Source organism: Heterocephalus glaber, unplaced genomic scaffold, assembly GCF_053883595.1.
Source record: "Heterocephalus glaber isolate CG9 unplaced genomic scaffold, H.glaber_assembly_v1.0 deba00000122, whole genome shotgun sequence".
Lineage (NCBI taxonomy): Eukaryota > Metazoa > Chordata > Mammalia > Rodentia > Bathyergidae > Heterocephalus > Heterocephalus glaber.
Genome location: NW_028258138.1, coordinates 24,582,072 through 24,608,588, shown reverse-complemented (window position 1 = coordinate 24,608,588; position 26,517 = coordinate 24,582,072). Strand labels below are relative to the sequence as shown.

General features: G+C 35.4%; 1 pseudogene; it reads right to left on the bottom strand.

Moving 5' to 3' along the window:
• Nucleotides 1-14,778: 14,778 nt before the first annotated feature.
• On the bottom strand, nucleotides 14,779-16,056 carry LOC101725750 (N-acetylneuraminate lyase pseudogene; annotated as a pseudogene).
• Between the last annotated feature and the right edge of the window lie 10,461 nt (nucleotides 16,057-26,517).

Genomic DNA, 26,517 nt, shown 5'->3' with positions numbered 1-26,517 from the left:
GGACTTTACAGTGGACAGAGTAGCTACAGAGGATGCACAATGTAAGAAAAATTGGCCTAATGAGAACACAAAATATCTCCTAAGAGAGAAGGTGTTTCAGTCAGTGCTTAACAGAAAAACAGATTTAATATAACATATACAAATATATAAGAATTTACAAGATTGGCTAACAATGGCTGCCCACAGAGTTGATTGTGGAAGAGTGGAAAATATCTGTCTGCACACCAAGGATCTGAAGGATCCAGTCAAAAGCTTGAAGCTTAGAGTAGTGTCCTGTGTGAGTCCATATCAGAAGGCCAAAGAGTCTACAATGGAAGGCTGAAGGATTGGGGCTGGAGGGTAAAGAATCTGCACTGGAAGCCAGGAGATGACATCCAAGGTGAAAGCAAGGACTGGAGTTCCTCTGAAGAAAACAGAAACAATCCTTCCTTCTTAGTTTCCTTTTTACACCATTCTGGTGATAATCCTCCCTAGGGTGGGCCTTCCACAAGCCCAACTATGCTGAGCCAATGTACTTGGGTGTTACTTACTCAAGTAACTCACCATCCCAGAAGGTGAGTTGAGCAGACACATGATATTCTTATCACATTCACTAACTGGAAAAGTCAGTGAATCTCCCCTTGGGCAAAATGAGTAAAGGCTGTAGAGAGAGGCCAGGAATATTGCATTTTGTAATTAACTGTTATATTGAAAGAAAAAAATAATTTTCCTTTATATTCCTCAGTGTTTTACTCTTAAACTTTGCCAGAATACTTCTCTTCCTCTTCCTGTTCCTCCTTCTCCTCTTCCTTTTCCTCTGCCTTCTCCTCCTATTCTTCCCCTACATTTTTTTTGAGATAGGTAGTACGCATGAGGCAAGTATATTATCCAGATATAGTAAATCCATGGTGTCTGACATGTCCCTGTGGAATTGGATTTAACCCATGTATTTATCCCTCAGCAGAAAAAGATCTGCAGATCCTCAGCAGAATCTTGAGTTGCCATTTTCATGAGGGCATTCCTCAGATCTCAGCCACTGCTTCTTTGGGTATCATTCTGTGAATAAAAGGTCTAAAACAGGTCAGATAGAATATAGGATAATAGTGATATATACTCCAAGGTCACCTAACATTAACTAACATTAAACATGTACTCTCTTTTATTTCTCATTTAAAACTTGCTCAATTTCATCAACAGTTCTTGAGTGAAATAAAATGGTAGCATGAAGATAATTCAAGAAAAATTCTTATGGTACAGAAATAAAATACTACAACAAAGGAGTACAAAAAATCTGTAAGTCCACTCCTAATTGTCACAGGAAAATTTATATTCAAATATGAATTCTCTGTGTACCTAGATTTGTTCTTTTTCATGTGGAGGCAGTTTCCCCAGCACCATTTGTTAAAGAGGCTTTATTTCCCAGCATATGTTGTTGACACCATTGTCAAAAATCAGATGACTGCAGGTACTGGGAGTTGCTTCTCCATTATCTGTTCTATCCCATTGGTCAGCATGAACATTTTCGGGTCAGTACCACGCTGTCTTTACCACTGTGCTTTTCTAGTATAACTTTAATTAAGCCTGGGACTGTAATGCCTCCTACTCTGCTCTGTTGGTTAGAATTGTTTTAGCTATTCTGGGTCTCTTCTGGTTTCATATTAATTTTGGAGTTTTTTTGTTTTGTTTCATTTTATTAGTTTTGTCAGAAATGCTGATAGTTTGGAATTGCATTAAATATATAAATCTCATTTCTGTGATATGGCCATTATGATAAAATTTGTTCTTTATCCAATACTAGGGGAAGTCATTCTCTCATGCACTCTTCATTCTCTTTTTAAACATTTTTACCATATCTGGATCATTTTCACCCTCCCTGGCCTCCCTGCTCCCACTTCCCTAGGTCCCCTTCCCATTGCCACAGTCTACCTTTCCGTTTCGTAGCATAACACTTCTATTTTTGTCTTTAAAGAAATTATTTATTTTAAAAATATATTAGTCACACTTTTTTTTTTACTTTTATCAGTACATGTTCGCAGTACATAATGATTACATTCACTGTAGGGAACTGGTACATGTACATAGTACATTTCAATTCTTTTTTTCCCCTTACCTCCACCCCCTTTTATTTTTCCAGCATCAGATTCATTTATTTATTTTATATGACCTTATAAAGTTAATTATATAAAGTTAATTATCATATATACAGGTTGAAAACCAGACTAATACTGGGAGCCAAAGAACATATAAACTGTGTAAGATAATTGTACCAAGTCAATTTAGAGACATTGTCTGTGTTAGATTACAATACATTTTTTTCTCTCCCTCTTTTTTTTCCTATCATGCCTTCTATTTCGTGTGTGTGTGTGTGTGTGTGTGTGTGTGTGTGTGTGTATGTGTTTGTGTGACATACTGGAGAAACCATGTGATATGTAACCTTCTGTCTCTGACTTATTTCACCTTGTGTTATGGTCTCAAGAGCCATCCATTTTCAGTAAATCTCCTAGACAACATAATTATTATGTATCCCAAACATATAGTAATATAAAAGTTTTGATCCAATTTAAATTGCCCTAGTCAAAAGATTGAAATTCAAATTGAATTTCTACTTTGTAAATGAAAAGTCTAAAGCCATCTCCAATGTCTTCCTCTGTTGATTCTTCTCTACAGAACTGTTTGATTTAGAGACAAAGCTGGGCATCTTTAATAATCAGGGGGGAGCCATATCTCCCTGAAGTGGCTTCATTAACACAGGGACTTCTCATTTGCAAACCCAACTTTCTGACATGCTTGACATTTTAGATCCCCCAAATTTTATAAAACACATAAGATTATCATAGTACTTTTCTCATTCTCATCAAATCTACAAAAGAGACAAATTTCCAACCACAGTAAGTGATCTGAGCCCAAGTTATTGTTCAGAATTCAGTATCGATAGCCCAAAATCATAGTGGAGTCATTGGTATCTGAGTATAACTTCCCAGTGTTATTTTTACCAGTATAGCAACTGCTGCCAGCTGTCCATAATCCATAGTTCGAAAATGAACTGAAACTCTTTGTGGTGATAAGTGAATTTTGGTGCTATGTATCAACAATACCTGTCTATTAACTTATCTTTATGTACTGTATCCTCACTCAAAGAGGGATATTTGAAAAATATGCTGTCTTCTTGCACAATTTGAAATATGTAGCATTAGCAAATCTCATCCCAGTTCTTAAAAGGTCCTTTATTTCCCACTTGGCATATTTAAAAAAAAAATCTTAATTTACATTTCTGTTTAAACCTCTTGTTTCTGCCAAGCTAGTACTGACCCTAGTGTAGATTGGAGCTAGTAATGAAGCTTTAACCATCTCCAGTGACAGGCATTTTGTAATCCTGTGACATATTGACTGTTTTTACTACCTCCTTCCAAGAAACCACTAAAGCCCGATACGCCTATGTCTTTAGAAAGTTTACTTTTTCTCATGTACAGTAAAACTATTTAGAAATAAAGGGCATGTGGTGAAGTGATCTTCAAATATATGGGCAAGAGACAGGGATTCAAATTTAGCACCTCCAAAATTCATTCTCCTCTATCAGTTTTGCTTTATCTGTATTTGCTCAGGTACAACTGGGTCTGTACTGTTGACACTGCAGTAGCGGCACAAGGGACCAGCTGTGCTTGGGGAAGGCTCATTGTCCTTGCCACAGAGCCCTGCCATCTCACTTTTTACCAGGATATTTGCATCACCAGGCTATTCTTGGGCCCCCATGCACATTCTCTAAGCACCTCCTCTTTGTGTAAGCCACAAATAGTAGACTATTAGCTACCCACTGAAATATATTTTCCCCTTGACCTATGTTTTAATAATGTCAGGGAGTCCACTGCTCTGTGCTATCAGATTTCCCAGTTGTCCTTTTATTTTAGCATGGTCACTGGGCTATGTATTTCTACTAGAATGTGAGTGGGCATAAAATGTGCAATTTGCAGGCTTGAGACATTATGAAGTGGTTGTACCTCCTCTTTGCTTTCAGTTTTCTTTTCAAAGAACCAGAGAATGGATATGCCTGTAATCTAGCTTTTCTGGTGCAGATGAAGGAATTACATAAAGAAATGACTGAGAGATTAAGATGGACAGAAGTTAGATCTCAGTCTTTCACACAATCGTGTGAACCTGAGCCATCGGCTAACCTGGAACTCAGAGTGTCTCCTAAATTAATTGCTGTCCTGTTTAACCCATTCTACTTTGCTTCTTAGTTAAACAGGTAGCATTTCTATAAGCAAAATAGCAAGACAGAGTGTGATTTACTTGAAATTGTAGGTAGGCAGTCTGCCTCTCTAGATAGGTGATTTAGATTATTGTGCTTTATACTGGGACTAAAGTACAGCTAGAAAACAAAATGTTACCATCAACAAAATAAAAGCATACCTGCCACATGTTGTGAGGTAGAGGGGAGAAAAGAGGTAGTGTGTGGCAGTTATAAAATGGAAAGTCAAAGAATATAGTTGATGGAACAATAAATGGAAATTTAGAATTATTAAGAGATAAGTAAAAAGAGTTACATAAAGTTGCAGGGAAAGAAAAACAAAGGGGAAATATGTGAAAAGCTAAATCCAGGACAAGTAGTTTAATAGATAATAGTTTTCTAAATCAAGAAATAGTGTTCTAAGGAAACTCTTTAAAGATATGAGTATAAATGATAGAAACAATACAAGTAGAATTAATTACAACTGTGGACTTTCAGAAACTAGAACTATGGAAGGGTTTGAAATAAACTTTTCTCTTAGTAATCAATATTTTAAAACTATTGTTTTAAAAGCTTGTGTATTTTACTTCCATGTTCATCACAGCATTATTCACAATACCAAGGTATGAAATTAACCTAATAAATAAATGAATAAAGGAAATTTGGTACATATATACAATGAATCATAATTCAGTAAAAAAGAAGGAAGTGTTATCATTTGTGGCAACATGACTGAGTCTGAAGGACAGTATACAAAGTAAAATCAGGTAGGTACAGAAAGACAAATACTGCATGGTTCTACATATATGTGAAGTCCAAAAAAATTAAATTCATAAAAGAAGACCTAGAATGATGGTTGCTGGATGTGGGAAAAGAGAGTTGATATTAGTCAAAGAGATAAAATTTCATTTTGCAGGGAAAATATCTTCTGGAAACCTAATGTTCTGCATAGTAACTGTAGTTAATAATGATGCACACTTGAGATTTGCTCAGAAAGTATATATTCTCACCACACACAAAAAGAGTAACTATATTAAGTGATGGGTACATTCACTAGCTTGATGGAGGTAATCATTTAATATATATATATATCATATATCTTAAATATGTACAATTTTTAATCTGTCAATTATATCTCAGTAAAGCTGGAGTCAAATACATATGCTTAAATAAATTTAAGTCACGTACTAAGTATAAATGTAAATATTTATTCAAAATTTGAGAATAGTTTCAAACAGCTGTATTATCAAGGGTAATATATACAACTGTGATTCTCAATTTAAACTGAGTGTAAACTAGCTTTAAAAATCAGTTGTTTCCCTTCCAGAAATCATGAAGGAAAGAGATATAGCACAAATAAGTTTTGAAACTTAATCGGAGAAAGAAAATACTCAATGTTACAGCACACAGAGTATCATTTAGAATGCCACAGTCCCCAGGCAGCAAGGACATGGCACACAGGTAAGAGGCACCCAGGAGGACCATCAAAAGAGAGAAGGGAAAGAATATGTAAAAGCTGGATGAGAGGCTTTGTAGACTGGACAATTATTCACAAAGGTATGGGATTTGCAAATACAACCAAATAAATATTTCATGATAGTTTAAACTTACCTAAGCATTTTGAGTCACCATTAAGGGGAGAGACACACAGTTGAGTTGGAGATCATAGGACATTTACTTAATGAAAAGCTATTGTTATTAGTAGACTTTATTATTTATTTGAAAATAGCAAGCTGAAAGTTATCTACAGGTCAGCAAATAACACAGACAATTGAAAGCACATAGGCTCCTTTAGCATCTATAGTTTCACTTAATTAGATTTTCCAGTTAGATGCTAGACAGTGCATTATACAAAGGACTTCAATATTCCCTAGGTAGACATAATGGTTTAGGAAGGCTTTACATTCTATTAATTTTAGTGTAAAGGAAGATCAACAGCAAGATTATATGCTCCATTCCACAAAGGATTATGTCAATGTTTGCAACAACATTAAAATAAATTTTAATAAATTATTTATACTGTTTCCACCTTTGTATCTCAAATGCCAACATTTAATTTATAGAGTTCTGTTATTATAAAAATGTGATGTTTAAACTAACAGGAGAAGGCCATATTATAGTTTAAAATAACAATATGAAGTCATAGGATACCATAATAAATTTAATCCATATGATTTGACATTGTTATTTGTTTTTTGCTTTTGCTTTTGGTACTGGGAAGCGAACTCAGGACCTTGCACTTGGGAGGCAGGTGGTAGAACCACTGAGCTAAATCCCCAGCCCTTGACATTGTTATTTAGCACAATTTATTTCAATACTTAATGGAATAGAAAAAAATCTCCAAACTCCTAATGAACAGATTTTCTCAAGATTTTCTTTTAAATTTTTGATTATATGGATATGGTAAAAAAGCATACAACATTCTTTTGGAGAGAAAATTAATTGCTTTTGGTTTTCTGTGTGACTCCAAGATATGGTTATTATACTAATAATTGTATATTACCTTGCAAACATGGAAACTTTCAAATACAGGCAATAATAACCACGGTAAAAGGAAAGAGGATCATTTTGTGGCATTGGACAGATCTTCCACTTAGTTACTAAGAGTGAAAGAATAAAAACGAAAAATTTAGCTCATATTAGAGTTTGAATACTGTCATTGAACACAAACAATTGTTATTGAATATAAGGTATTATAAAATTAATAGGAAATGCCTTTTTGGATTAAACTTGAATTTTTAGCCTCTTGTCTAATACTATTTTAAAGATGTTGAGAGAGATCCTACAGGACAAGGAATTAAAATAAGCTGATCAAGTAATTTCCTGCTGAATAGAAAACCTAAAAATGTTAATGGGCTTACATTCAGAGATGTACTTCCCAAATGACAGATGATTTATTTGTCAGCTCCTAGATATCACTGGGATAGAGCTCCAGAAAATATGGAAAAGATGTAAATAGAATGATTGTTCATAAACCAGGCATCATGGGTTCAGGAAGATGATTCTAGGTAACTGTTAAGGAATGCATTGTTTCAACCAACTTGGACTTAGGATAAAAAGAAGCACATTTTAGTATTTTAATTTTTTATTAGTAGCTTTCATTAATTTTTAATCAGCTGAATCTAACCATTCCATAATGCATATATATACTTTGAAACATTAAGTTGTGCTTGATAAGTCCATTCAATTTTACAGGTCCATTTAAAAAATAAATACATTTGGGGAAAAAAGATTATTTTGAGAATAATTTTAGGTTTAGAGTAAACTGATTAGATATTATAAAGTTCCCTTCCCATGAAATGCCCTCTCCACACAATATCTCCTGTTATTAAAATCTTGATTAGGCTGGGCATGGTGATGCACACCTGTAATCCCAGAGCTGGGGAGACTGAGGTGGGGGGATCTCAGTATTAGAGGCCAGCCTGGGTTACCCAGTGAGTTGAAGGCCAGCCTGAATTGAACAGGGAGACCTTGTCTCAAAAAACAAAACAAACAAACAAAACCTAAAATTTCGATTAGCAGAATAACTGCTACAGTTGATGAACTAATAATGATACAAAGTTATTAACTAAAATACATAGTTTGCATTAGGATTCCCCCTGTATAATATAGTTTATAGATTTTGATAAATGTATATCACATATACAATTATAGTATGCAAAAAAATAGTTTCATTACCTTAAACATCTCTTATAGTCTATGCTTATCCATCTCCTCCTACCCTGAACCTCTTAGCAGCCACTAATCTTTTTATTGTATATATACTTTTCTTTTCCATAATATCATCTATTTAGAATTATATACTACAGAGCTTTTTCAGACTGGCTTCTTTTTATTTTCAGACTGGCTTCTTTCACTTACTCATATCCATTTAACATTCCTTCAAGTCTTTTTGTAGCTTATTGCTCAATAATGTTGAATTTGTATAGGTATACCATACCTTATCTATTTAGCTTTTAAAAATATCATAATTGCTTCTAATTTTGAGGAATTGTAAATAAAGCCACTATGTTCACTCATGAGAAAATTTTTATGCAAATGTAAGACTTCAATTCCCTTAGGTAAGTATGTGGAAGCAGGATTGCTGACTTAATGTTAAAACTATGTTTTGCTTTCTAAGAAACTGCCAAACTGCCAAACTGTCAAAGCAAAAAAAAAATTACAGCTGTAAAGTTGCTGTAATATTTTGTATTCTTAAAAGCAATGAAGATATATTCCTGTTTCTCTGTAACTCTGTCAGCATTTGCTATTGTCAGTTTGTTTGGATTTTAGCAAACAAATGATTTTGGTTTAGTGTTGATTCAGGGTATTTTTTTTTTTTAAAAATCTAAATTTAATGGCATAGTCATAATGCCATTACAACAATAGAATATATTGACTAAATCACAAAAAGAAAATGGTAGATAAAATTGCATCTAGAGAATTACACTGACAATATATAAAATTAGCAATATAAAATAAATTTAATAATCTATCAAATTGAACTTTCAAATAAGATACTTATTTCAAGGTGATAATCAGAAATTTCCACCTATCCCTTTTGATTTTTTTCATGAGGAAACTACCTTTATCAGTGGTGGCAAAACATTTTTTTCTCTCTTTATCCTGATAAAATTTATGTTAGCAAAAGTAAGGTGAGTATGAAATGTAATTATACACAAAGATAACTAGGTTTCCTCTTTATATTCCTCATTTCATTTCTCACATATCTCAAATATTTGATATATTTAGCAAAATTTTAACAATATGTAGACGAGAAAAGAGATTCAAATAGCTTCATCTTTTGTTTTTCTCTAATCATATAACTGGAGCCTGTAGTGGCTTGACTTACGTACCCACAAGAGATATCTTCAAGCTATGTTACTGAGAAAAGATCATATTTGGGAATAATATATTTGAAATTGTATTTAGTTAAGGACATTGAGCTACATCTTAAATCCAACCACTTGTGTTCTGAAGAGGCCACACCTGCAGAATAGGCGACAGAGAGAAGGCCATGTGAAGATGGAGACACAGATTGGAATGATACCACAAATGAAAGAGTTTCAAAAATTGTTGTTGGGAGTCACCAAAAGATAAGCAGAGGAAGGAAGGATTCTCTAGAGCACTACAGAGGCCAGCAACACCTTGATTTCAGATTTCAGGCCTCTAGGACTGTGAGGGAGTAAATTTCTGTTTGAAGTCACTCAGCTTGTGATGACTTCTTATGGTAGTCTTACTAAATGAATACAGAGTATATTTAATATCTGAGTAACATTTGGTTCATATGTCATTCTGAGTAACAGTGATAGTAAAGAGCCAGACTATCAGCTCAATGAAGCTGAGTTTAAATCTTAACTATAATGTTACTGAGTATATTTGTTGTTGGTAATTTTTAAATTTTATTACATTAAGCATGTTATTGCCTAAATATTTTAATGTTTAGATTTAATAAATGGAGAATTTGCAAAGTGCTTCTGTTTTCAATAGACTCTTATGGTATAGAATCATGTACTTGATTTGGAAAGGGTAATGAAAATGTAGCCTTGTTACATTTAAGGCCAGTTTTCATAATGGTGCTTTACTTATTAATTTAATAAAAAAGCCTTCTAGTTTGAAGGACAAAGATAAACAAATTTCCTTGGCTAAGGAAAGTATAGGCAAATATTCAAAGGGACTTTTTTGAAAATTTTTTTTTCTTTCCTTGTGTTATGGTTTATATCTCATCTCGATGGCCCCTAAAGCCTCATGAACTTATATGCAGGGCTTTTGTGGGGTAGTTGGACATGGGGTTGTGAGACTTATGAGTGGATTAGTCAACTGATGGGTTTATAGTTAAATATGATGGAGTTGAATCTTGTTTGGAGGAAGTGGGTTACTGGGGATGTGTCCTGGAAGGGTCTATCTCCCTTCTTCCTCCCTTGATCCCTCAATAGTGAACAAATCACGTAGTGAGACCAACTCCATATTCTAGAGGCTGAATTGTTTAAATGCAGAGAATTACTTGGAATTTAGAGGCAGTGTCCTGAAAGAATTTGAATTCTGTTTTTATGAATTCTCTTTTATACCATGTGATAGTTTGAATATTAAGTGTCCTCCTAAGGTCTATATGGTAAAGACTTTGTCTCCAGTGTGTTGCTTTTGAGAGGTGGCAGGATTTTTAAGAAGTTAAGCCTACTAGGTAGTATTTAGGTCACTGAAATGTGCCTTGAAAGGGCATAGTGGGAACTTAGCTCATTCCTCTTCCTCTGTAATTTTAGGCTATCAGGTGATCAGTTTTTCTCCACCGCATATTCCCACAGTACTGCCTCTCAATAGGCTTAAAAAATGGGGTCAATTGATCATGGACTGGAATTTCCAAAACCATTAGCCAAAAAAATATTTTTTCCTTTAAATTTTTTTTATCCCAGGTATTTTTCTTATAGTAACAGGAAGTTAATCCAGAAAATTGGCACCAAGAAGTGGAGCAGTTGTTTCTCTACATAATACGATGAGGAGAAGCCATTGGAATTAGCTTCCAGGAGGAGACTGGACAAGTTTGGAGAAGAAAGGTGGAGAAAGCCTAAAATGTTGTAATTGGAATTTAATAGGTGATTCTAGTTGAAGCTCAGATCACTAGAATGATGATAGGAATACAGACAATAAATTCTATGCTGTGTTAGCTTCTCTGTCATTGGAACACAATACCCAATACCTAAAATAAAAAGGAGAGGTTAAATTTACCTCATGGTTCGAGAGATTCAGTCCATGGTAATCAGACTTCAAAGCAGGAACATCATAGAGGAAAGGTATGGTAGAACAAAGGTGCCCAGTTCATGGAGGCCAGAATAAAGAGCAAGAAGCAATACCAGAGAGGTAGGGGTGAGATCCTAAAGGCACATCTCCCCGATCTACCCTGACACACCCGGAAGTGTGCTCTAACAATCCTGGGGGCAGATTTTAAAGCCAATCAAGTTGACATTTTACCTTAACCAGCACATCACATCTCTTCATCATAACCAAATAGACTTTCTTAAATTGTACTTGATCTCCAAATAAAGACAAAAGCAAATTCACAATCCCACCTAACATAATATGACTCTTCTGTGTCATCATATGACAACTGGAAACACAACAGTGTCTTTTCTAAAGTCTCAATAATTCTAGTCTTTTGCCAAAGTCCAAGTCAAATACTCTTTTGAAGCTCTATAAAAATCAAACATGGGCTGGGGATTTAGATCAGTATGTCTGCCACCTGCCTCAAAAGCCCAAAGGTCCTGAGTTCGATCCCTAGTACAAAAAATAAATTTTTTTTAAAAACTCAAACATGTTGTTGGGCATTTGGGCTGTTTCCAAGATTTAGCTGTTACAAATTGTACTGCTATAAACATGGGTGTGGATATATTGCTGTTAACACTTTTAACTCTTTCGGGAAGATACCAAGAAGGGGAATACCTGGGTCAAATGGAACCCCTACATTTAGTTTTTTGAGGAATCTTCATACTGATTTTCCTATTGGTTGTACCACTCTACACTCCACCAATGGTGCTCCATACCCTCACCAGCATTTCTTATTGGTTGATTTGACAGTAGCCATTCTTTCTGAAATCTCAGTGTTCTTTTAATTTGCCTTTCTTGAATGCCCAGTGATATTGAACATTTTTTCATTTATTTGTTTGCTGTTTGTACTTCTTCATTTGAGAAGTGTCTATTCATTTCAAATGCCCATTTTTGGATTGGATCTTTAAATTTGGGGGGTCTGATTTTTGAAGAAAATGTTCAAGTGGGAAGGGAAGCAAGGGAGGGGGGGAGGGAAAAGGGAAGGAAGGGAAACTGTTAAGAAAAGAGAGTAGGGGGGAAAAAATGAAAACAAGACTTTTTTAAATAAGGAGGGTTAAAGGGAGGGAGAAGATTGAGGAAAAAAGAAGAATCAAGATACATTATGTACAGGTACAAATTCCTTATGATGAATGTGATTATTACGTATATCAAAAATGTACCAATAACATTAATTTAAAAAATAAAAAAATCAAACACGTTATTTAATGTCAAGGTAAAATGGCACAGGTTGAACATTCCCATTTCATAGGAAGGAATGGGGCACAGAAAAGAATCAGATCAAAACAAGACTGAAACCTGACAGGGCAAACATTAAGTCCTGTACCTCCCTATCTGGGATCTGGGGAATATGGTGGTAAAATGTGAGTTCCAAAGGGCTTAGCAGTCTCACCTCTATGGCCTTCCTTGTTAAAATCCACAGGACTTTCTCTTGAGCTGGTTCTACTCACAGCCTGCAGCTTTCCTTGGCAGACATTCCACATTGCTAGGATTTCTAACTCCCTGCGTGTGGCAGAATGCCACCCTGGGACCCTGTAGATGAACAGAACAAATTACTCAGAGTCCAAGATTGCAAGAATGCTGGGAGAACAAAGGAACTGCTCTAAAGGATGGAAAGCAATCTCATAGTGAGGCCAGTTCAGCTTTTATTCAAAATACCGGGGAGTGAGAGCAAAGGACAAATTAAGAAAATGGTCACTTAAGGAACATTGAGTATGGGCATGCGACAAGCTGGAGGCATTCTGGTGCTAATCTCAGTACTCATGGGAAGAAGATGAAGGAATCTGAAGTCTGGTACTCCTTACCTAAACTGATCAAATTAACTGATGTTTCCATCTTGGACTGTTTTCAGTGCATACATCCTTTCTGACCTATTACCCTGAGCAGAACAGTGTGCTGTTTTCAGTGTGTGCTGTTTCCCATGTGTATCCATCTGCTGTAGAATAGCAAAGTAGAAGCAGCTTGTGATCTTAAGGACAGATGGCCAGTTATCAGTGTTCCCACACCTGCAGTCTCCACTGCACCTTTGGCTTATTCACACCACTTCATGCACTGCCCTCTCAGTGGCTTCTTGCTTGCCTCCTAGGCCTTTCTTTGAAGAAAGATTTGTGTAGAAGCCTCTCTGACCCTACAGATTTTGCATTCTGCATGCAATAATCCCACCATCTTATGTACAACACCAAAGTCTCCTGTCAGTGGGAGCAGTAGCTAGGCCCCCTTGCATCATGGCTGTTGTAGCCTCTGAGTGCTTGGATAGCTGAGCACAGAGAAATGAATTTTGGGATACTAATTCCCTAGAAGACTTTTCTCAAGCAGTAAGCCCGAGGACTCTCTCTTCTAATTCAAGTTTTATACTTTTGCACCCTGAGCTTATGATGTATGGGGGTCTTACTGATTTCTAATATGCTTACAAGGTGCTTTTTTCTTGTACTTGTACAATGTCCTTGGTTTCTTTTTAATGGTACCAATCACTTCAGCAACCACACCTCTAATTCCAACTTCACATGGGGATCCCTCTGGGTAAAAATTTAAGTTTTTCAATCACTTTTGCTCTTTCCCCCATGACTCTCACTATCTATCTGGTTAAAACCAGCCAGCAGTACCCACCCTACAGCCTGACTATTTGGATGTCTTGACATTTTTTCATGAGATTAATTAGTCCACCTCCTTCAAAGTCACAGTACATGAGCGAAATGTAAACAGATTTTCTCCCAGAACATAACATACATAGCCTTCCTCATGTTTCTCTAGCCCACATCTCTAAAACTTTCCCAACTCCTCCTGCAAGCAAACCAGTTTCAAGGGCTTCTAAAGTACATGGTTAGGTATAGTTACAGGGAAGACCCTACTTCTTCTGTACCAATTTTCTGTATTTGTCAGCTTTCCTGCCAGTAGAACACAATATGTGACACCTCAACTTAAAGGAGAGCTTCAATTTGGCTCATGATTCAGGGGAGTCAGTCTATGGTCAGATGGCTTCAAGAAAGAAACATCATGATGGAAGGGAGTGGAAGAACAAAGCTGCTAAGTTCAAGGGAGCCTAGAAGCATAGCAGAGGAATAGTGCCAGAGAAGAAAGGGTGAGAGACCAGATATATACACCAAGGGCACACCTCCATGACCCTGCAAATCAATTTGACACTCCACAGCAACTGCCACATATGTTGATAAATCTTCAGATAAAAAATGAAGATTCTATTGGAAATTGGACTAGAAGCCACACTTGTAACACCATGGCAAAGAATTTTTTTTCCTGGATTCCAAATGAATATTTATTAAAATGACAGTACATTATAGTGGTTTAAAGTTAAGAATCCTTAAAATAAGATTAATAACCAGAAATCAAGATAATGGGAGTTCTCAAAGTCTGACAGAATTAATCAATTATGATTTTCCCCATGATTCCATTTCATTCATATGAACAGAAATTTCTCCATAAAAATTTTGTGAAATGAAAGTGTAAGGTCCATGACTTTTAGATTTCTTTCTTTCTTTCTTTCTTTTTTTTTTGTGGTACCAGGGATCGAACTCAGGACTTGCACTTGCAAGGCAGGTGCGGTGCCACTGAGCTAAATCCCTGGTCCTCCTTTCAGATTTTTTGCCCCTTCACAAAGTAAGAAATTTTAGGCTCATAGTTAAGATACTTAAATACTTGTTGATGTAAGTTTTCATTTGCTAGGAGAAAGTTTAGTTCAAGTTCGTCTAAAAAGTCCCTGAGGAAAGAATGTGTTATTCAGTGCACAGTAGTTTTCAATGTATACACCCTGATTTACAGAGGCGCTAACTACAGACTCCCAAGTTTCCATCATTTAAATCAGTGAAAGGAATTCCACACTCTTCAGCTTAGCTTCAGCACTATCAGTAAACTCCCTGGTAGCTTTCTGCAGTGGAAGCCAAAGTGGGCCCATTGGAATTCCAGACACCAAAGTCATGATGGCTTTGGTCTGTGACACTCCAAAACCTAGCCTGACCACAAAGTTGGTAAATTGCTGGATACAAAACTGATAGTTCAGGGCTGAAGAGAAGTCCTTCTGTTCAAAGGCTTCCAACATCTGGTTTGTCTTTTTTCCCAGGTAGTTGTAAGTACTGCCTACTGCTCCAGCTGCTCCCATCACCAGACCACTCAGCAGTTGCTCATCCACCCCAAAGAGCAAAGCCAACTGTCTCTGGTGATTCTGATCAACACATTGCCCAAAGTCTAAGAGGTCTGTGTCACTGAATTTCAGACCTTGGAAAGTAGGGATCTTATCCTGAATCCCATCCAACAACTCCTCAGCACAAATTTTCACCCCTGTCAAAGCAGGAATGTGATAATAATAAAATGGCAATGTAGGGGCAGCAGCAGCCACTTCCCTTAGAAAATTAATCAGGACATCTTTGTTCCATGGCTTGAAAAAGAAAGATGCAATGACAGCAGCGCCATCAGCTCCTATTTCCGCTGCATGTAGGGCCAGTTCTTGTGACTCCTCCAAGCTCAATGCTCCTACATGAATCACCACCTGATCCAACTTGTTTCTCCCTTGCGCCACCCACTCCTCTGCGACCTGGCGATGTTCAGAGATGCTCAGGGACAGGCCTTCTCCTGTAGTTCCATTCACAAAAATGTTCTTCACTCCCTGTTCTTTCACAAGATAATCCACATACTGACCAATTACTGAAAAGTTGATTTCTCCATTCTCAGTCATTGGTGTGAGGGTTGCAGCAACAAGGCCCTGAAGTTTCTTCTCGCAGAGACCATTGAGGTTGCTGGAAAGTCGTGGAGGAGTTATAGAGATCCAGCTCTGGAATCAAACTTCATAGGTCTGCACTCTGGCTACAACACTTAACAGCTAGGTGAACTTGGGCCTGCTCCATAATGTCTCTGTGCTTCAGCTACCATTTCCAGGCCGTGAGACTGTCATACTCCTCTTCCTCAGCGGATCTCCCCAGCGTCTGCCTCTCCTTCGGCGGCGCGGTTGGGTCCCGAGTTCTCGGCTGGCCGGGAGCGCTCTCTACCACCGCGGCTGCCGGGGGGAGCAGGATTATGAGCGCCGCGCCCGGCAGCCTGGAGATCGTCATGGCAAAGAATTTGGATGCATTTTGTTTATGCAATGAGACTACTAGGAAAACTAAATAATTGGTTCTGAAGTCTAAAAATTCTACTCACAAATTCCTTTTTATAGGTAGGACTTTAACAAATTTCACAATGATTTTTTTTTTTTAACTCTATTGTGCTTTCCACAGCTTTCATCTTAGCTTTACTGTAGGTATCACTGACTGTCTTTGGAGGCATGATTATGATATTTTATACAAATAAAGCACAATGATGAACGTTTTAATGCACTAACTCAACCACTATATGTTGTCTAGGTAAAGGTGGCGCTTAGACTGAAGTACCATTCCTTTGTGTTCTTGGTGAGACTGAAGCATCACTCCTTTTGTCCTTGTGTTCTTGTGTGATTACTTTTTTCAAGTTGGGTTTTTGGTTCAACTATGGAGCAAAGTTACCAGTGCCGAGCAGGGTTTTTTGGGTTGTTTTTTTTTTTCCAACTTTGCTATTCGAGTAGTGGAAAGTTTGAGCTTGGAGCCATTTGACAACTGAGGCATCGCTGTAAACCTTGTTCTTTATTAGTTGATTACATCAAGCATTTATTATAGTGATGGAAAGTGGACCTGCCCACCAGTGGGTATGACAGAGGAGCGGTTGCTCACCTTGTGATGGGAGGAGCCACGAAGGGAGATCTAGCCTAGTTCATTTCCCCAGTGACCTGCCTCTTCAGACCCGAGCAGGACCCCCAACTACCAACAGTAGTACCCTCATAATCTAATCACCTTCCACAGGCCATGCCTCTGAGCACGAGGCTTTAAGGAACATCCTGTTATAAACCATAGCAACAACGAAATTAAAACTTTAATTGCAGTAGCCACATATTAAGTCTGCAATAACCACATATACTTAATAGCTTTTATACTGGCCAATACTAATCTACTGATCTACCTCACTACCTTTGCACAAAATTTAGTTAATATGGTTCTGAGCTTGTTCTTACTGGATGTAATTAAATTAAATTTATTTCTTTTATTTATTAATATTTTCATCACAAATTAATTTATTCAAAAATATTTATTCTTTGATAAATATATGACAGTCTCATTGTTAAGCTTGATAATGAAATTTAAAGAATTTAGAATACATAAACAAAACTAAACTATAATACAGAGTACTATCTGAACAAAAATAAAAGTTATTTATTTTGTTTCATGCATATGATGGGCCATGCCACATATTTTGAATCTCTCATTTTGCTGGAGTCATAACTGTCAGAAGGAAATAGCTGAACATTTGTGTCTAGTATGTTTATATTTATTGTTGAAAAGGCCAATCAATATCAGTCTAACCCTTAAATAATAGCATGACTTTGCCACTGTCCACACAATGTAATAGTTAATAGCAATTTTAATGTCTAAAACCACTGTAATTACTCTCAGAAATCAATAAAAGACTCTTTGGTTTTGGATACAAGTATTGAACCATACATCACATTTTGAAAAGGTTATTTTTGATCATGACAATCTAGAAAACTTTAGAATTTAAGTTGAAAACTAGACACAAATGAGTTCCTTTTTAAAAAGCTATACATACATTTGAAGACTATACAAAGAAATACAAACCTACATTTTAAATATTTGTTATACTTAATTTAAATTTAACAAGGATTTGTATGTTTTCTTTGGAAATACAAATTTATAAAATGGAAGGAATTCATGAATAAAATCAGAGCTAAACAATGGGATTAAAGATCCATAAAATTTACATACATTGTAATTAAAACAGTAAATTATGGTGTATTGATAAAAATCTTTTAGATTTTCAGAAAAAAATTTGATCAAAAAACAAATTTATAGAAAACTTCATGTGCATATTCCTTAAATTGAGAATAGTTTTCATTTAGGATTTTCTTTTCTTCTTTCTTCATTTATACATAAATGATCTGTTAATATTCTTCTATACAATATCACAAGTTAAAATTTTTCACTTCAAAAGGAGATGATTTTGCAGTGAAATGTGCAAAAAAATACGCTAATGATAGCTGGACGTACAAACCAAGATGGAATAAAAAAGCCTGAGAACATTATGTTATTTGGAAGAAGGGATGATGTTACCATTTAAATAGTAATCACTTATATTGATTGCATTGAACATTCAGGAAACATTAATAGAGATGCAATGGTTTGTTTGTTTTTTAAGTAGTTAGCTGATGTCAAGCAAATTATCTGGGTCCAATCTCTGAACCAGGAACAATTCTTCTTTTGGCATGTGTTATTGGAATTGTGAGTAATGTTCTGACCAAAGATACATCTTTTGAGACACTCATAATTTAGCCAAACTCACTGGTTTAGATTGCTTTTTTGGACATTTTCAAGCTTTAATATCTGTAAGGCTTGTATGAGTACAGACTACTTATTACTTATGAAATGGTTATTAGTATGATCAAGACACCTATATTTCCAAGGAAACAGGAAAACATTTTTTTCTGAGCTAGAATAAACAAAATGTACCAAAAGGATTGATCATTTTGTCTTATGTTGTATGTTCCAATCAAACAACTGAATGCTATTGTGGCTCAATTCTCCATTTTGCTTGTGTTTGAGATACAAAGAGCACTTCTCTGTTGTTGCAGCAAGCAGGGTTTGGATATCATAATGCAGAATCAGTCATTTTGAGGGTTGAACTTAGGGGTGTAGGAAATTAGTAAGAAGAAAAAAAATCCACTCAGAAGGCTTGGATAGGAAGGAAACACAGCTGAGATTAGATTATAAATTTGAACAGAGATGATATAAATAAGACCAGAAGCTAAGAAACCAGAACATCTGATTGAATTGTCTTAAAAAGCCTAACATAGGTCACAGAGATTTAATCATTGTGGTAGCATAGGAATTTTTATTTTTAAAGTCAAGACAGTGGGAACAAAACTGTGCCCAGCTAATGGAAACTGGGTTCCTTCTTTTAAACACCTTACCAGATTTATTCATCATAACGAATCCCATCTTTTTCTGAACTTGTTACTTCATTCTAGGTGGTCCATATACCATCATATGGCTCAATTTGTTTTTATATTTTCATATTAGATTGCATGTTTAGAATGGATCGGACTAGTTTCTTAATTATCTTTCTATCTCTATTAACACCTAGCTAACAGGTTTGCAAATACTAAGCACCAATAAATGTCTATTTTATCAAATTGCTTGGTATTTACAGAATTCTAATCTTTACCTATGATTTATTGTCCTCATATAGTTTACATCAGCTCTTCATTTGTAATTTAGGAAAACAATGTACCTTCACTGAATGTATAAGTTAATTTTAAGTTACTGAACTCATATAAAGAAGCAGGAAAAACATTTTTTGACTCAAATGTATATATTGATAATTTAAGATTTGCCAAACACTCTTCTGGGTATTATTAGTTGCCAGAAGAGTCTCTACAGGGCCAACTCAGGTCAGAGAACATTTGAACTTTAGCCAAAATCATGCAAGAGACAGCAACCCAATATTCTTGATTTATACCACAGAATGGATTCATACACAATCCATTGTTGGAATGATACTTTTAAAATAGTATGGTGCAGGAACCAGCCAATGAGCTTGAACCTGACCAAGGGGTAAGAGAATGAAAAGTAAAGAGACCCAGAAACAGTTTAAAATATGGAGGGCCAGGGAGTTCTTGTCTCCCTTCGACAGAGAGCCCCAAGTGACTGGCGCACCTTGGCTTTATTCACTCAGACACAGGCACAAGCAATTAGAGTTACACAGGATTCATCTACCTCCCTCCCTCTATGGTACTTGTCTGGGTAAACAAAAGAATCTTAGGTGTTTTTACTTTTCCCTGGAAACATGTCTTAGAGCTTCTTCTTAGGGCTCACCGAGGAGGCCAATTAGGCCTCAATCTTCCCATTTGATCTTCCACAGTATGAAAATAATAAGAATATAAAACTAGCAATATACTCATTGTTCAAGGGAAAATAACATCTGAAACATAAAACACTTAAGTTAAAATGATCTCAAATAGGAAACTGTAGGCAAATACATTAATGATGAAAATAAATTCAAAAAGTTTAAGTAAAATAAAACATAACATATCTTCTTTGGCAAAGAAGATACTTTGCTCTGAGGTCACTGATCATGATCAGCACCATCTTGCCTCATTATAGTCTCCAGACTTGGGCTTACTCTAGTAATCTATGTAGGAAAGAGAGACCTCAGGTTCCTATCTTTGGATTTCCCCATTGTGGAAAAATGTTTTCTCAGAATCACCTCCTTTAGAAAACTTTTCTTATCATTCTATAATGATATTGCTCAGCTTGGGTAGGATTAACTCTCCCACCGACCACCCCCAACATAGAAGATGAGGAAACTGATCCTTCTCAGCACGATTTCAGGAGCAATTAGAATTGTAACTATTTGTTGCATGAAGAGAAAACCTAAGAATGAAGCTAAGAAGAAATAAGCAGTAGAGAAGCATGATCTTGATGTCTTTTGAATCCCTTTATCCAGCCACGTTCAAATTTTGTTCAAGTCTTTGAGCTCAAAGTTACGTTGGGTGTGTGTATGTGTGTGTGTGTGTGTGTGTTACAGTATTTATTTTACTTACAACTGAAATAAATATCTGTTCTAATATTCATTTAATACAGTCTAATGTTCAGTATATTCAGTATATCTAACATGAAGTCATTCATGATCCAAAGACCAATTTAATTTTTGAATTTGCCACCTAGTTTAAATTGCCTCCTAAAGGTTACATTCAAGGATTTGATTGGTTCTTGGATATTGAAATCCCTACTATTGTTCATCCTAATATAGCAAGAGAGAAGATGGAGAGATAATTCATTTGGTAACAAGTAATGGGTTTGCAATCTGAGATGCACAGGTCAAGACAAGTTGTAGTTGAATACGGACAGGTTGAAGTAAAAGGAAGCTTTTATAGGCGGAGATCACTGGTCTCAGAAGCTCATTTCAGGAGCTGGCTTTAGCCCATTGTTAGAGAAACCTGTTACCAGGCACAAGTCTTATGTTTCAGAAATACATGCAGACTTGCAGAACAAGCAAGTCATGTAAAACAAGGCATGAGATGCATCTAAAATGTGAAAGAGTTTTCTGTAGAAATTAGAAAGTCCTGTGACAGTTCTTAGACACAAACATGAGCTTCTCTCCCTCTCCTTACTCCCAGCTCTGCTTTGTCTGGGTCTGAGAAAGAGTGACTACACTTTTGTGTCAGAAACTGCTACATTCAATTCTCACACTGTTACTGAAAATTGGTTTATCAGGATTCCTCTGGATCAAGATGAAAACAGAGCTCAGCAGGTCACCCTGGAGACTAAATGATAGAGAAAAACCCTGAGGAAGAATGTGCCTGAAAATATCTCCATTTCTAGTTTCATTTTTATTCTCAACCATTTAGTGAAGTCTTAAATAAATGGGGAAGATGGAGTGATATTTTCTTCTGGGTGAAATTACCACTAATTTCTGTTTAAGCAATTAACAAAGAGTATTTTTAATATTGTTTAAGTTTAGTGATGCGGTCACATAGTGAATTTTGTACAGAATCAGGTAGGAAAACATTTCTAAGAGGACCAAAAACACAGAGAAACAAAAAGACTTATTTCTAATAAAACTGTATATCAGAGATATAAAAGTATTATTATATTTCAGTTGAAGAGGCCAAGACAAATGTTAAAAAGTAAAAGAAAGCAAATGAGTGGCAAGAATGTAGCCACATAAGTGAGAGAAATTCATCAAAAATTCCTAAGTAATCAGTAAAAGGCATGGAAATTTAGAACCAAGGCTTTAGTCAGAAGAGTTCAATCAGTATATTTTACAGACTGCCTTCTTTCCAACAGCTATGAAATGTCATCACTGGCACTAGGAGAAAATGATAGGAAATGCTTTTTCCCTCTTGCATTACGGAATTAAATTAGTTCAAATTACAATTTGTGAAAGAACTTGAAGTCTTCCTAGGAGAAATGACCAATGAAATATGAGACTAAAAGTTGAACAACCAAAATATCAAGATCAATATTTTAGAATAAGTGAGAATAACAGGAATTTTCCTGCCTTGTGAGGTGTAAGGCTACATGTGGTGCGCAGATGAGATTCACCAAATAGCAGCTTTTATAGCTCTTGAGCTTCCTCTGACATTAGGACTCTGAGCATAAGACAATAATTATGTTTCTTTCATTTTTCTCTCATTTGTTCACTGAGGCCTCAGTCAACCACTCAAACTAAATGGAATAACTAGAAAGATGGAGTAAGGCTACTTAATTCAGATCATATTCTATGATCGTAAAAGAAATTTCTGTTGTATAGTCATTGAAATGTAGGGGTTGTTGGTCCAACCAATATTGACTAATATAAACAGGCGAAGAACTCTCTACTCAGGTGGAAAAGTCTATATCCATGAGTCTTTTTACAATAATATCTCAGATATAAGGCCATGAACTTAAATGAAGCCTTTCTTTACCAAAAGGCCAGTATTAGAGACAGATTGGAAACACTAATCGCTGGAGGAAAATAGCCCAAATCTTGAAGACCTTTCATACTGTATCAGCAATGCTAAAGGGAAATCACAATATACTAATTGAGTAGGAGCCTAACACTGAACATATCAAATCTCTTTGAAACTCTGAATACTGATTTGCTTCCAGTTCCTTGAACTCTCAGATCTGAAGGCTTGTCATAAGCTGCTTTCCATATGAATGAGGTTGCTTAATTTCTTTGCTAGCAGTATGCTGCACTATTTCTTGCCTGGCTGATTGGTGGAATTCCACAGACTTCTTTGGAGACCCTTTCTCAGAGACTGATCTACTAGAATCAAACTGACTGGTTTGAGATCCGGCTCCAACACATTCAGGCTGGAGGATCCATCCTCATTTGATTTATTGCTCTATTTCACTACCCAAAATTACAATTTCTTTTGATTTGAAACATGAACTGTTTTTATAGCATTTGGTATGAAAGTTGAGGAGGCAGGAAGGCATAGATAGAAATGGAAATTAGAGGTAATATTTTCAGTAGTTCAATAGATTATTGTTCTTCAAATGTGCATGAAGGGTTTTTAGGTAATATAGTACCTCTCTATATAAGGGCAGCTTTGAGTTTACTGGTAATATTCATTTTTTTATTAGTATACAAGTATGTCCATTTGTGAAGATAAGTTTATAGATGGTTGTTTATAGTTTGTGTTTTTGTGTTCATATTATACTTCATAAGAAGGCTTGGATAAATGTACAGTTTGTTTTTTAGATTATTATTATTATTTAATTATTTCTTCTTGGTACCAGGGATTGAACTCAGGACCTTGCACTTGCAAGGTAGGTGGCAGAACCACTGAACTAAATCCCCAGACCGTTATTTATATTATAATACAGGCTTTTCTGCTAGATTGAAAACTATACATCCACACAATGCTCTTTTATGATTTGTTATATTACATAAAATAGTTATCATTCAAGTAGTAATTTTAAATATGGAATTTTTAGAAGTGATAAATTTCATTTGAGTTAAACAGACTTGTGTTAGCTAAAAATGTAATCATTCTTGAACAAACAGATAACCCTTTTCTTTATTTCTGAGTTTATATGTAAAATGTTTGATCTTACATGTAAGTGCAATCACATTACTTATAGAGGTTACCAGTTACCTTGTAGACTCAAATTTGCCCATGGGTAGGAAGAAATTTTATAAAACTGATTATATAAATTAATTGTATATTGTTATTCTATCTAATGTCTAAATTACTTTTGGTGAAATACATTCCTTTTCTATTGTTAATATAAATAAAGTAAATTTTGAATGCAAAATCTCTAAAATATATTGTGAAATTTAGAAAGGGAGCATAAACAGCGTTGTAAATCATTCTATTATTTGCAGAAAATATAATGGGGAGGAAGGGAGAATGCTTATTTACTTTTTTTTTATATTGGGTTAAAATATATCTGAAAGATCAGAGTAACACAGATAACATTTTTGTGGAAAGGATGGGAATGAGGAAGATTGGAAACAAAGTTGGAAGATGACACATAGTAGTAAATATCTTCATGATTCCTGATTATTAAAAATATAAATAGCATGCCTAGTCAAAATTGAATAAATAACATACAAATGTACAATAACTTTCCTAAAATAGCAATCACTCAAGTTGTAGATTTGTTTACCTACACCGAACCACAGACAATCCACACTACCAGGAGAATGATATCAGAAGCACAGAAATCTGGTGCATTGGAGAGAAGAGGCAGGAAGACAGGGGAGGCAGGAGGAGCCTAAAAGCCATGTGGAGGGCAGGAGCCAAAGACAAACTTCGTTGCCTTGTAGGGTAGGTCTTGTTAATAGCTGTGAGGGTTGCCAGCATTGTGGGAAAACTGGCGTATATCATTTTCACAAAGACTCTTGACCTTCATGCTTGGCAAGATGAATCGCTTATTTGGTTCAGAGTTCCAAGTAATGGACTCATTATTTTAAGTTATAGGTGAAACGAGTGGTGATTGAAAAGGAAATGTTTTGCATTTTATCTACGAAATAGAAGATATTCTTCCTGTCTTTTAGCAATACTCTTGAAGTGTTGTTATAATTTTATTTTTAATAAAATTGATTTTTTAATTGTATCCCTTTGGAATATTGCGTGTGGTCTATTGTTTTAATAAAATAAATGTATAGATGCATATATTTAAAGTAGTTGTTTATGGTTTAAGTAAAACATCTTTTCTGGAGGGAGGCAGACCTGGAGAAGGGAGGGGAGAGAGAAAGGATAGTAACAAACCAAGAAAACAACAGCATTTCAAAACTATTTCTGTATTAGTCTGTTTTATTTACCCAAGGCTTTGTGTCAAATAAATTTTAAGTAAACAAAGTATCTTTGTGTAGTATACTATGACAAAAAACTACAAACTGGATGCCTTATGAACCACAGCAATTTTTTCCTCATACTTTTGAACGCTAGGAAGTCGAAGATAAAGGCTCCCACAGATTCTGTGTTCTTTTGAGGGCATGATAGCACATGTTGGAAGGGCTCAGCCCTCTTTTATAAGGACATGAATCTCATTAATTAGTACTCTCTCTTCTTTCATGATCAAATTATCTTCTCAAAACTCCATCTCTTAATACCATCACCTTGGGGTCTAGGATTTCAGCATATGAATATTGGGGGTCGTACTCATAGCGTGATCATAGCAACACCGTAATTGATCTCAATAGTATAAAATTTTCTACTTGCATTGACATAAATAATTCTGCCACAAAATCAAGATTTTTAGAATAAAAGTGGTGAAGATTTTCTGTGTACAATACTTACCTTTAAAGGTATTGATTTTAAATTGTTTAAAATTTTATAATGTATATGTTGCATGTAGTGGGTATCTAATTTTTTACCCTATGAATATAATACTCATATAAGGAGAGAAAGCATAATTTAACCAGTAAAGAATCTCTTTACACAGAGAAATTTGAATTGTTTTAGATACATAAAATCAAAATTCAGGTTTAGCCTCCTTCTGTTTCTACCTATGTAATGGGGGAGAGGAAACAGAAATTAGTATGCCCAAGTTTCAAGTGCCTCATGTGTAAACACATATGATAGTATCTAACATAGTGTATGGGTAATACAGTTGCATTTGAAATTGTGTAAGACATTTTCTAAATTATAATGATCTACAAAATATTATTCACTTGCTCATGATACAGATTAAAGATATTTTGAAACTTCTGGAAGATAACATAGGGGACACACCTGTGCCATAAGCACAGGTAAAGACTTCCTGAAAAGAATTGAAATATAACAAAAAATAACATCAAGAATCAACAAGTGAAATTATATTGAATTAAAATTGTTCTGCCCAGAAAATGAAACAATCAGAATGAAGAGACAATCTACAGAGTGGGCAAAATAATTGCTAACAATTTTTGCTCTTCTGTAAGAGAGAGGACTAATAATCTGGAATATATTAAGAATTTTTAAAAATCCCCCAAATAAATGATCTAATAAAAAAATGGCAAGTGATCTGAATGCGCTTCTCATTAAAAAAACTACAAATGACCAATGAATACATTAGAAAATTTTCATTGTCTTTTGTAATTAGAAAAATTCAAATCAAAATAATACTGAAATTTTATCTTGTCCAAGTCAGAATGGCCATCATCAAGAACACACGGAGTGACAGATGCTGTCAAGGATGTGGGGAAAAATGAATTTGACATTGTTGACAGGAATGTAAACTAATAGTACAGCCATTATGGAAATCAGTACGGAGATGTCTCAAAAACCTAAAAGTAGAAATTCTATTTGACCCAGAAATACCTCTCCTGGGCATATTCCCAAAGAATTAAAGACATAATACTATAGTGATACATGCACACCCATGTTTATATCAGCACAACTCACAATAGCTAAGCTCTAGAAATAACCTATGTGCCCATCAACAGATAGAGAAAGAAAATATGGTATAAATACACAGTGGAGTAATAAAAAATATTGAGTGATAAAGAAG